Genomic DNA, 13,954 nt, shown 5'->3' with positions numbered 1-13,954 from the left:
AGCAGGTGAGGGAGAGAAGCAAGTATCTGGACATGGTGTTCTTTCTTATTCTTCAAACCTTTCACAGATTTTTCCAGATAAATGGACAAGTCTTACCCGGCCATTGCCTGCTTCCAGTGCCCTGGTCCCACAGGCACAGTCCCCATGCCAGGACACAGTACTAGTCTTGCAGCAGACCCCACCAGGGTTTTGGGAAGGACTCATTAGCTTCACTATCCAAGGCTAAATGCTTGGCACATGTCACAAGAACTTCTGTTATCTGTTCTTTAGCAAAATGATTTCAGTTCTACTTGATGTCTTATATCTCTTATATCCCTTTCTCTATTTCTTACCACTTCTTCATCTTAAATTGTCCCTCTTTTCCCTGCAGTACGCCCTGTTGCCCTCTCCAACGAGGCCCAAGCTCCCACTCAACTCTGGATATAACAGGCTCATTGTTAAGCTCAAGCACCAATAACCCGGGGAACTTCTTGAGAACAAAGAAATTCATCTTCAAAACGTGTTGCTGAAAAGCATGCACAGAGACTCCGGAACTCAATCCCTCTGTCTGTACTTTCACAATTTCTTTTTGAGTGAGAATATTCACCTCCAGATAACACTAAATATGGCGTGCAGATACAGCTTTGGCACTCAGTCTGCTCTCATTTTTTGCCTGTCATCCTAATGAACGAACGCAAACCCCAGCACTTTTCTGCTGGCTGAATCTTTGTTTATGATAGGTGTTTTAAGGTATAGAAAAAAGATTTTTTGGGCTACCTAAAAAAAAACGCTGCACTGCTGTGGTATACTGAACTACATATCTTGACCTGACATTTCCTGTACATCTCTATGGGCTTGTTTTTACTCCTTGCTCTGCTCTCTCAAGCTAAGCCCCCCTTTGAACGTGGATGGGAGGAAAAAAAGGAAGACAAAAAGGGATGAGGAAAATCCACTGGTGCTGCGAAAAGACTCCCATCTCCTGCTGACTACACCGTGCTTGTTCAGCACTGAAAGCACAGAGATGAGAACAAAACAAAACTGAGCTGCTGCAAAACGGAAGCAGTACTTGAAGAGCTCTCTAAATTAACACAGGTGTCTGCTGAAAGGATCTGAAGTTCTGGCTGCTGAGCTTATCATCACAAGAAAGTGTTCACGCAGGACAGATGGATGCATCGACTGCTTTAAAATCCTCTAATTAAATTGTAGTTTGGGTTAAGATAGCAGAAAAGTCCTTCTGTTTATCAGAACTCAGACACTAGTAGGCAGGCACCAGTTATTGATCCCCCTCCGGGATAGCAAACATCTCCATCTCGGGGCTGCAGCAAGGCAGCTGCCAATTAGCGGCAGCCATGGTGCGTTTGTGGGGGAGAGGGAACGTGGCTGCTCTGCAAACACAGCCCTGAGCATGGCCACAGAGCATCACAGGGCCTCTCTGACTACTGAGAGACTTGTGTGTTCTAAGAAAGTGTTAACCACCTTGGTGATATAGGATTATAGAATCATTAAGGTTGGAAAGACCACTAAGATCACTCAGTTCAACCATCAGCCCATTGTCTCAGTACTTGACAAGCGTTTCACAATGTTTAAGGATTTGAATGCCCTCCTCTTCATCTCCTAAAAGGTGACATCAGTGCCATGCTGCCTGGGGCTTGTGTTCTGAGAAGCCTCTGTTCCTCCTGCTGGTGCTGCCAACAGCAGGCTGCTGCCTGTGCAGCCCGGGTCAGGAGTCCCTTGCTCGCCTCTGACCCAGGATCTCAAGTCAGCAAAGCAGATATAAAGGGACAATAGTGGAAGCACTGCGAGGCACACATCAGTTAATGTCATTCCGATAGTTCTCTGCTCCTCTCCCTTGCTGCTCCAAGTCTAAAATCGAACCATTCAACTCATCAGTACTACTACAAAAACACTGACATCAAAGGCAGTACTGTACATGTTATCAGGCTCCCAAGAACATGCAGTAGCGTTACTGAGCTGCTGCACTACTTGTGTTATAAAACACAAGCCTGCTGGGTAGGGCAGAAAGTCCCTTGCTCAAAAAAGTTAGAAATACTGGTACAGTGCCCCTTCCTGGAAACCTGGACACATTTAGCTGTAACTGCATGCAATCACCAGATTTCTCCTGTGCTTAAATTAGATGTGAATTAGCACTGTCAGCAAGTCATTTGAGGTCTCAACTTGCAAATACAGTGAAACTCAGGAGAAATACGGAGCCAAGAATTTGGCTGCCTACAGAATTTTAGTTAGTTTGCAAAAGGAGAAAAAATTAATCCAGCGTATGGAGGAAATTGTGTGCTATTGCACTCCATCAGGAGAATCCAGCCTGCGCTTCTCATCTAACAGCATCTTGGACATGAACAGTCTCACAGGGCCGCTGCAGCCTTACAGATGTATTCTAAATCAGAACTGACTGCAGTTCAATGCTGCATGTATGATCCCGTTGCTTATGATACAAAGCATTTTTACAAAGACTTCAGTTTATGAAGCATTTTGGTATGTTTCAAGAATACACAGCCCTGTATGAAGCCTTTTCTACGAAGCCTTAAGAAGCATTTTAGCACAGACTCATTTCTTTATAGCTTCCCTCTGGAATTCAGCATTGCTTAATCTGAACGAATGGGAACATTAAAACACAAGATTCCATTATAGGATGGCAGCAAAAAAGTTAGCATTGAGTCACACACAGTGTTAAGTGTGTGAATTATATATGCTTAACTGGGGAGATAGAAAACTTCTGCAGGAGACAAATGGCCTCAGAGTTTCTTCTGTGTCAATTAAACAAACAAACAATCAACAGTGTCTTAAAAACAACTTCCTTAGCCTGTACCGTATGGATGGACATTCTGGTTCACGTGCCATCAATGTGTTTATTCAAAAGAATTATCTGGGCAAACTCTTATGTACTCTGAAAGTTAACAGGTTGTTATTTTTTTTTTTTTTTTTTTTTTTTTTTAAATTAAATAATTCCATCTTTTCTTTGCCCTTCTTGGCCTTGTTACCAGGAAAGCCGCTTGCAAAGGAAGTCAGAACTGTTGTCTCTGCCTTACACAGTGAACTTCAGTGCCTATGACAGAATCATAGAATCACTCAGGCTGGAAAAGACCTTAAAGATCATTGAGAATATAGGAAAAAGCTGCTAACCAGAACGATCAGCATTCACCACAACTATTCCAAGTAGCTGCAGTACACAAGGTGTGACTGTCCAGCTACAACACACCACTGCTTCCAAGGATTATAAACAATAACATATCCTCTCCATTTTAGCCTGATGTCATACTCCTAAAACACGGATTAAAGGATAGAGTGAGGTATAAAACCGATGCTTTATCCATGATGCTATGGCTCACAGCAACGATGAACAGTTTTAAGCATGCTCTTACTCCTGTACTGAAGTCTCAGAGACCAAATTGTAACTCCTTTCCCTTCCTTGTCTTACTTCATTTTTAAGCTTCAGTGATATTACTACATTCTGGTTTTCCACTGAGGTGTGGGCACAGCACATAATCAGCCTCAGCATACTTCTTCAGCCCTTGTAGTACCTAACAACATGGCAGCATCGTGTGAGGGAGGTTCAGGCGAGGCTGGAAAATGGCTGGCTCTCTCCACCTGTCTCTTCACCTCTTAGGGAATGTTGTCCAGCTCCTGAACTGCTTCAAGGAAAGCTTACCTTTCTAGCAGCTGCAGAGCATGGCCTAAAGGCTTGTTCCACCAAACTATTTGGTTGCAGAAAACTTTCTGCTACAACTTAAGCAGTTTTAAAGACGGAAGTGCCATCTGTTCCTGCAGTGCTCACACAGAGGGATGGCACTGCTGGCTGCTTTGGCATAATTTGTCCCCCACCCATTCACAATGCCTGTACTCCTGGTCAAACGCACAGAGAGCTGAACCCAAACACATACATCAGCAGTGGTGTAGAAGGGTGTGTGGCTTTAATTTATCAATTAGATCAGCATTTGAACAGAAGAATCTAAACAGCAATCAAATCGTACAGTTTCCACCTTTAAACACTTCGCTATTTTAGCTTTCAGATTACAGAAGGAGAAGAGCCATTCATGCAAATATTTTTTGCGTCTCCAGACAGTACTACAAAAAAAGCACTGTCTGATCCACATGGCAATAATTTTTTGCATCAAATTTTTCCCAAGCATCTACTATAGGAATAGGAAAAAGATGCAGAAATATTTATAAGCAGCACATTTTCAAAAGAGAGAAAAGCACTTAACTAGTTAAATAGACTGAAAATAAAAGTCATTAAGCACCAGATGTGAATAGAACGATGTAGTACCCTAGATGAGAAACAAAACCAAAGCTGAAATCAAAGGATCATCCTGCTGGGTTACAAATCCGAAGTGGCCAGAGCAGAGCTCACCTAGAGCCGATCAGTATCCCAACAGTGCCGTACTTCTGGAAGGATGTTACCTCCTTGGTCAGGGATCTCAGTGAAATGTGTGGCACTTGTTGGGAAAGCTTGCTTCTCCCAAAGACACAACCTTTGCTCATGACAAAATAAGGCCTCCATGATGAGCCCATAACCTCATTTTTCAGCCAACACATAGGGACAGACATTCAAGTCCACGTCCTGGCTACTGTGTTCGGAGACATTAACCCAAAACTCCAAAAAAAGTCCACAACCAACTCCTTAAAAATATATAATACTTTTTCTGTCCTCTGAGAAATATCAAAACGTGTGTGTGAGTAGAGGAGAATCACTCCACAGCCTTGCAATGCTCTGTGGCACAAGGCAGCCATTTTCTATGCACCTGTATGCTTCTTAACAAATGCTAATTGCTGACAGTTTTTACTACAAGGAAACTAGAACACGCTTTCCTTCCTGTACCCAAACTCACTGCTGAGCAGGAAGTAGTAAGAAAACAACTTTTTTTAACAGCTGTATCTGGGGCGAGACAAGAAATTTTATCTGCTTACCAGATATTTATTTGAATAGAGGGATGGAACCACAACACTATTAATCCAAAAGGTTTAGTAGTTGAATGATTCAGGTCAAATTCACCACTGTAATGCATCACTGACTGCTTTTCAAGAGCTGTCTACATAGTCATTACTCCAAGTCTTTATCTCAGTGCACGTGAACACGGGTCAGATCCATGAGATCTCACTGGTAATCAGCTGCGTTGCAGAGATGCCTGGGCTTATCAGCAAGTGCGTGCAACCACAGAGCTGACTGAAGCATGCACATGAATTGATATTATTTTCCTTCTTACTGTCTCTGACTTTGCAGGCTCACACCCAAGAACGTGTCTATTGACTCCTAGTGCCGTGGTACTCCTATTGCCCCTTCAGCAAGTGTGTCACAGTGGGGGAGCTGAGTGCCTCGAGGATATGAAGGAGGGGGGATGGTAGAGCAGAAAACAAGGGCACTTAATTGCTTCAGATGTTGTACTGAGGGATATGGTTTAGCTGGGAAATATTGGTGTTAGGTGGATAGTTGGACTGGATGATCTTAGAGGTCTTTTCTAACCTTAGTGATTCTATGACAAAGGGAGGTGGGAGCAGACATACAGCCAGGGGTGTCTGACTGCTAACAATACCCCAACAGAACAGTCTGCCATGGGTCTCTGGCAGCTCTTGAAGAGCTCAGAAGTTTTTCTGTGTCCAGAAGAGGGATTAGGCCAAAGCCCAGGTAACAGAATCACAGAATCACAGAGTTGTAGGGGTTGGAAGAGACCTCCAGAGATCATCGAGTCCAACCCCCCTGCCAAAGCAGGTTCCCTACAGCAGGTAACAGTCAACACAAACCCTTCCTTGATAACACAGGTTGTGTGCCAAAGGGGAATTACAAAAATCCAAATAAGTGGATTATATCAACTTTACTAGGAAATTCATTTTCCTTGTGGCTTTTGAAAGAAACACTGTCAGAGATTACATCTCTCTCAGAATACAGCAGCTTTCTGAGCAGAAAATAAAATCCACTGAGTTCAGTGAAAAAGATGCGCTTCTGCAGGTTTGGGATGAAGGGATCTGAACAGTCTGTTTGATTTGTGCTGTGCAGAAACTGCTCAGCAATTTCACATTATGCAACACAAAAAACCCCACCCAAAGCTGCACAAGTGTGCAGTGTTAGCTTTCAGTGGAAATTTTGACAGCGCAGAATTACCAAGATAAGAGAAGTTTTCTCTTGCTATCCCTCTTCAGTGTCTTTGATAGTAAGGTTTTGTAGCATTCAGGCAAAAATAACCTGTGGTTTCCCCACAGGAAACCCACGATACTGCTTGTAATAGAAGCCATAATTTCAGGGCAATTAATGAGATAGCATTGTGCTTAGCAGTGGTTTAAGATAAAACACAAAATTCACAACGTTGTCTACAACGCAAAAAAGACACCAATTAATTTTAGCCTAAGTGCAAGGATCCACTGCATTAGTCAGAATCACTCTTTGCAGCATTTGAGGTTGGCTCTCTTCTGGCAGCAGCTTTATGCCAGCGTTTCTGCTCATTTCTGGTTACAACTGATGGTGCACCAGGTCTGCACCTGCAATCTAAGGAAAGAGCTACACACTAAGGTTTAAAGAATGTTTCTACTTCCTTGATGTGTTCATGAGATTAGAGACACCGTACATGACACTTTAGCATGAGCTCCCCTCAAAGCATTTCTGCTATGGTTATTTGCTTTCCCTAGAAAATCAGAGATGATTTATGGCAGCCCCACTTCAAACAGAAGCCTACAAGATGTAAATGACCTTTATCTACATTTTTCAAGACTTTTACTACAACCAGTATCTTTCACCCTTTGCAGAGGGGTTTTCCACGACACCACTTACCACCAAAAAAATGACATCATTTTGTTCCAACTTTATCTTAGGACAAAGCTTTTGTTTTTTCCCTTCAGAGCGTCTGGTATGATGCTATGTTTTGGCCATAGGAGAAAAACACTGTTGATAACACACTGATGTTTTAGTTGTTGTTGACCAGAGCCAAGGACTTTCCAGTCCCTCTGGGGGGCACAGGGAGCTGGGAGGGGACAGAACTAGGAGAGCTGGCCTAAACTGGCTAAAAGGATATTTCATACTACATGACATCATGTGGAGAAACTTGAAAAACAGCAGGGAGCTGAAGAGGTAAATAGCTGCTATTTGGGAATGGCTGAGCATCAGTCAGTTGATGGTGAGCAATCACTAGCACACCACCTGTTTTGTATGTATACACATTGGGTATATATACATATATGGCATAAACACATATATGTATGCATTATCACTATTATATTTTTTCCTCTACTTTTTCTGTCTTATGAAACAGTTTGTATCTCAACCCATGAGTTCATGCCACTGGGAGGGGGTGAGCTAACAACTGTGTGGTGCTGAGCTACCTGCTGGGTTAAACCACAGCATGTTTTTAAAAGAAAGCCTGTAATTTGAGTAGTGGTAGAGAAAGTAAGCGTGTGAGGCCTGCAGCTACTGTCAGTTGTGCACTTTATTTCACTTTCAGCAAGTTAGAATAAATGTGCATTCTGAGGCCTTCAAAAAGTACCACTTGCTGACAGCATGAATGTATCACAAAAATGTACTGAACTAAACGAGTTCACAAGTAAATAAGAGATGTAAATATATGAAGTCAAATGTATTGGAACCCTGTGCCAACTGCCTCTCCAACTACATTTGAAAAATGTTATATTCTGTTTTAGTGCTCATTTTCTATGAAACGGATCAGGCGGTCCCCAGAATTGGGGATAGCAAAGACTTTCTCACTTGAAAATAAGGAGGGCCTTTTGATTTCATGACAAAAAGGAAAAGGGAAGTGCAAACTCTTAGAGGACTTTCAGGTCAATAAGACTGAAAACACTTTTCCCTAGAGATTTTCAGTCACACAAAGAAAATTCCAGGCTTGTCAGAGTGCTGGAAGCTGTTATGGACTGCAGCCACAGTAAAAGTTCCATCCTGCTAGAGGACATCCAGAACCAGAAAAACACTTTAAACATTTAAGTTCCAGTAATAGCCTTGCTTCTGCAAGACAGCTGACCTCCTCTGGGTCTTAGCAATTTTTCCTTAATCAGCCACTGTCTGAGCCCCATGCCCTGCAGCAGTGGCCAGATAGCTCATCATAGAAAGTGGATATATGAAGGTCACTCTGAAAGTTCTATTTATTTCAATGGAAACTACAATGGGTACAAAAAGCACAATAACACTACTTGATAGAGCAAATTGTCAGCTATGAAAACATGTTTTTCAACAGTCACCACTGGCTGATTTGTGTGGATGAGCTGATAGATGATGCGCTTCATTTTGTGGTGTGACAGCTGCGCATGGCTGTCTAGAATATGTCTTGTCTTTCACATCGCTGTTGTCTCTGCTGAAACACACCACCCACTGCCTCACTGTTATCACATTCATTGTTTGGTCTCCAGAAACATTCAGAAGAGCACTGATGAATGTCAATGGGTGCTGTTTTTACCACATGGAAGAATTCAGTGACACACCTTTGCTTCATATGCACTCCCACGTCAGATGCCATTCTGTCAGACTGCCCCTCTGCTGCCATCTGTCACACAGCAACAACATTTAAGGGAATATTCGTGGGAAAGTTTAATATCTACTGCCACACCTCCAATACCTGTCTTTGATTTTGTGGGCCGAGATAGTAACAAAGGAGTCAGTGCTTTCAGAGCAGCCATCATAGATGGCTACCACATGGTTAGCTGCTGCTACTTATCTTCCTCCTCAGAAATGTGCAGAAACCTTTCAGTTCCATATGTGCCACGGATGCAGATCATACAAGTTTTAGGAACTTCATGGTAAGTGCAAGCTACAATTTTCTAGAATGAGTACTTAACAGAAAAGAACTACCAGAACCACTAACTATTCCATTATGTAGACAGCATAGCAGATTTTCAAGGAAAAAAATACAGATCTGTAACATACTACTTACTCTATTTTTTGTGTGTTTTATTCCTAACATCAATATCAATATCGCTAATATCAAGCTTAGATTCAGATAAGAATCAATTTAAGACCCATCTTCTCTCTTCTGAACACCAAGTTGCCTTTCATACCTGCTTTAGGATTCTTCTACTTCCTTTCCCCAAAACAGCCAAGAAAATACCACTTCATAAGCTTTTTTTTATTTTGTCAAATGATCTCTCAGTCAGCTTCACATGACCATCCAAGTCCTCTGCCAAACTGTACTGTTAATCTGACTCCAGCTGAGCACAGACTTACTCCTTCATACATGCCTATGCACACAGATATTTAATAGTATTGTTTAGCTTTTTGGAGAACTTATGTAACAAGAACCATTCCCAACCGAATCAGAAGTCCATTTGACACTATTCATATCCTGGAGACACCAGCAGCATAAGTTTGCCAATGACCACATAGGTATTTCAGCAGTGAAATATACCTCTCCAGAATATGCACCCAGCAGCTTAGCTCAGGGACTTCAAAACCAGAGGAAGCAGCTTTGTACACAGTACACGCGGCACTGCTTTGTTATGCTTTTCTAAAATTAGGCACAATTTGTCCTTGCCTTTACTGTCCTGAATAACTGCATTTTAAGGAGGTTGCTGGTTTTTAACTTAGCGCAGCTATAACAGACAGGAAAGAGAGTTAAGAAGAAATATTCACTGTAGATTTCAGAGCCTGCAGTGAAACGTTTCTTGCTATTGAGGAGGACTTGCGGTGTGTTGCAGGCTGCTCAGAAGAGCTTATCAAACTCATGCCTCATCCAACAGACTTTGTTGTTCAGCAGCATCTTTGGCTGCAGAAGCAATGATTTGCTCTTGGAGAACAGATTTTTTTTTAATGTGCTACTCCAGGCCTACAGAAATCCCCTGCCGCATTCTCACTATTCACCTATCCATTGTGTCCATAATTATCTCCAAAGGAATTTATTCCTTATAATCTTCTTGTTCAGGCTAACAAGCAATTCATTATGAATCCTCTGCAGATCTCAGATTTACTTCTCACGCTCTTGGCTGAGAAACTAAGTAGCTGTCTCAATTAACACAATATGTATTTCCCCACTATCTATTTTCCATCTTCTCACTCAACTCAAGATCCTTCTTTTCCTTCACTAGAGAACTCACTTTGAGGTTCGTATTCCCATCATGTGGCTTCAGGACTCTTCTGTTCGACTGAGCCTACAACATGGAATTGTTAAATCCAGCTGGTTGAGTCCTTCTCCTTCCCTAAATGCATGACAAACCTTTTACTTTCAAACATATCAGTTGCAATTAGCATTTCACAGAACCATATCTTTTCTATGTTGAAAACTTCAGTTTAGACTACAGATGATAGCATGCATCACTTACTGAGAGGAGCTCTCATCCTAAATCCCATTTTTCAATGAAATGTGATGTACATGTGCTTTTTCATTTAATACTGAGATAATATCTATATTTAATTTTGATGCTGCCCATATTTGAGTAGGATGTCTGAATTTAGTAGCTAGGAGACACCAAAGCTATGACCAGTTTAAAATGTTATTTTTCATTCAACTTTTCATCAAGATAATTACAACCTCAAAAATAATGCTCATTATTTCTAGAATAATTTCTCATTATTAACATGCTTCATTCTGATAAAGCTCTGAGTAGTTAAGAGCTGTTCTTGCCTTTGGACTCAAATGAAATAGTATATCATATTAAGACTAATCTGCACCTGCAAAGAATGCTAAACCAGTAAATTCTTTCTTAAGCATTAATCTAAGCCAGTTAATAGAAAAATAACATCTAAAAGTAATAGTATCCCAAATAAACATATACAGCCAAGGACATTTCCTCCTATAACAGCCTTTCCCAAAGAGGATGGCTTTGCATTATTCCTTAGATTATACTAACTAAGGACAGTTTAAATACACGTATTCTAAAAAGATAAGCACAGACAGGTGATTCACCTTTTTTCTTAAGTAACACTTCTCACTTCTACGTTATGCATAATTGGAAATAAGATCAACTACTCTTAAAAAAAAAAAAAAGCAAAAACCAAAACCACACAAACTCTCAGAGTTTAAAGAAAGTCTCTTAAAACAGTTCTGTACAAGCTGGCTTCCTCTGGAAGAAGCAACTGCAATTCTGAGAATAAAATGGCTTCTGTAGCCAAACACAGGCACGTTTCGTTAAATTTAAAAACAAACATTCATGATTTACTCTCTATCCACAACTTGCTGTTGATCATGGGCCCAGATTCATAGACCTGAAAGAACGGTGGGGAGAAAAGCCGTCAATGGTATAATTTCTACATCATGCCACTGCATCTTTTACTTTTTACAAAACTGTAGGCTCTCTCAGCAAAAAACTTTCCAGGCTTGGTTTAGAAACCTCAAGGTAGAAAGAGTCAGATAGCATTCCTATGGAAAACATTCCTGTAATTGAGTTTAACAGGCACCCAAATACTTTTGTGAAATTCAACATAAAAGCAAAACAAGACACCTGACAGTGTGGTTTCTACAAAAGTATGCTTGTATCATATGAATTGAACAAATAATCCTATACATACTCTTCTGTGGCAACATGGGTGGATATTACATGCAAACACACATATAGATTTTTTATTCCCTCTCAGAATCGTATGATCAAGGAGACACTCAGTTTGCTAGTGAAGTTGTAAAAGCCTGAGCTACATTTCCTGTTTGTAAGAAAGCTGGTGAAGAGAAGACTAGAGCCCTTTGAGATTGACGGCAACTCCAGAGATAGATTTGTGCTCCTAAGTCTGATATAAAACAGCATCCAAGGTCTACCAACGTAACATAAGTTGATTTCCTGTTGGATAAAGAGGTGTGGGGCATTCTTACAAGCAACATAACCAGGTAAGTCTTGTTCTTTTTGTACTACACATTTGAAAACAACAGAATGATAGAAACGTACTTTGGTTGACTACCAGTCCACTATTCTGAAGTCAAATTATTAATAATAATATAATGGTGAGGACGAGCCACCATCACTTGCTTAAACCTTCATTAATCTTCAGCAAAGCGGACAAAAGCATAAAGGCTTGTTGATGAAGGCTAAGCATTGGCATCATTTTTGTGCCTAAAACATTTACTAAACTGAGGATTTCTTATTTTATGGTGGTGCACTTCTTCCCTTCTGAAGTACGAAGCTGATATCTTATAAAGCAATTAGTTGTGCACTAATTAATTGCAGCGTAAGGAATCCTTTCCAGTGAATTAATCCTGTCTTAAAAGCTCACACAGATGGAAGCATTATTAATGTTAATTTAACATTCATCAGACTCTTAATAAGTTTCTTTTTAGAAGAGGTCATTAGTACAGAATATAATTTATCTCATCATTTAATTGGAGAGAGGAAAAATTAATTTTGTCTCATTGTTGAAAACTTTACAGAAAGAAACAAGGAGAAACAAACCATTTTATGCTCCAGCTTATCTTCTAAAACTTCGTAGTGATCAAGTAGTCATTCACACAAGCAGGTTTATGAATTGATACTATAGATGACATGTTGTTAAGCAACTCCTGCTTGACAATTATCTATATTCCCTATCTCGTTTCTCTTCAATAGGAAAGTGTAGTAAAAGAATTCTATGTTCCTTTCTGATGAAAGTACATTAGAATATGTACATATATACTAAATAAAGTACATTAGAAAATGACAGAACAGAGCTTAGTATTTTCTGCTACATATTCATATACTGTTAGGAAAATAATACTTATTTCTAGCCCCACACTGTAGAATCTGGTTCCTTTCACCAAAATATAAGTACATAATTAGGAAAGGATGATCATGCTCATTCCTTCAAGTTGCAATAATTGCAGAATTGCAGAAATTAATCCTAGAAAGATTATTTTGTTTTTGGCTTTTATCATAGAATGGCTTGGGTTGGAAAGGACCTTAAAGCTCATCCAGTTCCAACTCCCAGCCATGGGCAGGGTTGCCACCCACCAGCTCAGGCTGTCCAGGGCCCCATCAAACCTGGCCTTGAACGCCTCCACAGGAAGGGGGCATTCGTAGTTTCTCTGGACAGCCTGCCATTGCCTCACTATATTGTGAGTGAAAAATTTCCTCCTAATATCTAAACTTCCTTCTAGTTTAAAATCATTCCTATTTGCCCTATCAGCTTCTGCCGAGGCAAAAACTCAATCTTTACCTTGTTTATAAGCACTCTTTCTAAGGACCAGAAGGCTGCATCGAGATTCCCCTGGAGCCTTCTCTTCTCTAAGCCAAACAAGCCCAGCACCTTCAGCCGTTCTTCATAAGAGAGGTGCTCTAGCCCTCTGATCATCTTCATGGTCCTACTCTGGATGTGCTGCAACAGCTCCACATCCTTCCTGTACTGGGAGACCCAGACCTGGACACAGTACTCCAGCTGAAGCCTCACGGGGGCAGAGTAGAGGGGCAAAATTACCTCCCTCACTCTGCTGGCCACCCCTCTTTTGATGCAGCCCAGGATATAGTTGGCCTTCCAGGCTTAAAGTGCTCACTGCTGGCTCAAGTCCAGCTTTTCATGCACCAGGACCCCCAAGTTCTTCTCCCAGTCTGCCTGGGATCGCCTGAGCTCACGTGCAACGCCTTGCACTTGGCCGTGTTGAATCTCATTAGATTCTCATGGGCCCACTTTTCAAGCCCGTCCAGGACTCTCTGGATGACACCTCTTCCTTCTCTTGGGTCAACTGCACAGCTCATATTGGTATCATCAGATCACTCGCTGAGGGTAAACTTTTTCTGCTTTGCCTTTAATCCCCATTCTAATTACAGCAGAATAGACTGTAAACAAACAAACAAACAAAAAACAACCTAAAAACAAGCCAACAAATGCTTATTTATTTCCACGTCTTATATCTGTTGGTAGAAAAAGCAGCCAAGAGACCTAAAAATTAAATAAACTACAATTAACAGCGTACTTAGAAAGGCTTTTCTGTGCCTGCGTTTATTAACTGAATACAGTATGCCTAAAGCAGCGTAAATATACATATACAGATACACCTCCAAGTTTGATCCTATTTCTGTACTAGAAATGAAAGAACAGCAGAAAAAGAATGCTTTCAGAATGTAGAGATTATTGTATTAG

At 40.9% G+C, this 13,954-nt stretch overlaps 1 protein-coding gene across 1 annotated transcript in view; it reads left to right on the top strand.

The window, feature by feature from the left end:
* Positions 1-11,583: 11,583 nt before the first annotated feature.
* The window catches only part of LOC122177883 (T-cell receptor-associated transmembrane adapter 1), a 12,096-nt gene continuing 9,725 nt past the window's right edge, over positions 11,584-13,954 (top strand). The window contains exon 1 of the mRNA XM_042867679.1: positions 11,584-11,735. The gene's annotated coding sequence lies outside the window, so the exon portion shown is untranslated. The remainder of the gene's footprint in view (positions 11,736-13,954) is intronic.

This window comes from Lagopus leucura, unplaced genomic scaffold (genome assembly GCF_019238085.1).
Source record: "Lagopus leucura isolate 7727_CA_CO unplaced genomic scaffold, USGS_WTPT01 Super-Scaffold_100001, whole genome shotgun sequence".
NCBI lineage: Eukaryota > Metazoa > Chordata > Aves > Galliformes > Phasianidae > Lagopus > Lagopus leucura.
The sequence above is the reverse complement of the archived record's forward strand: the minus strand, read 5'-3'. Positions and strand labels throughout refer to the sequence as shown.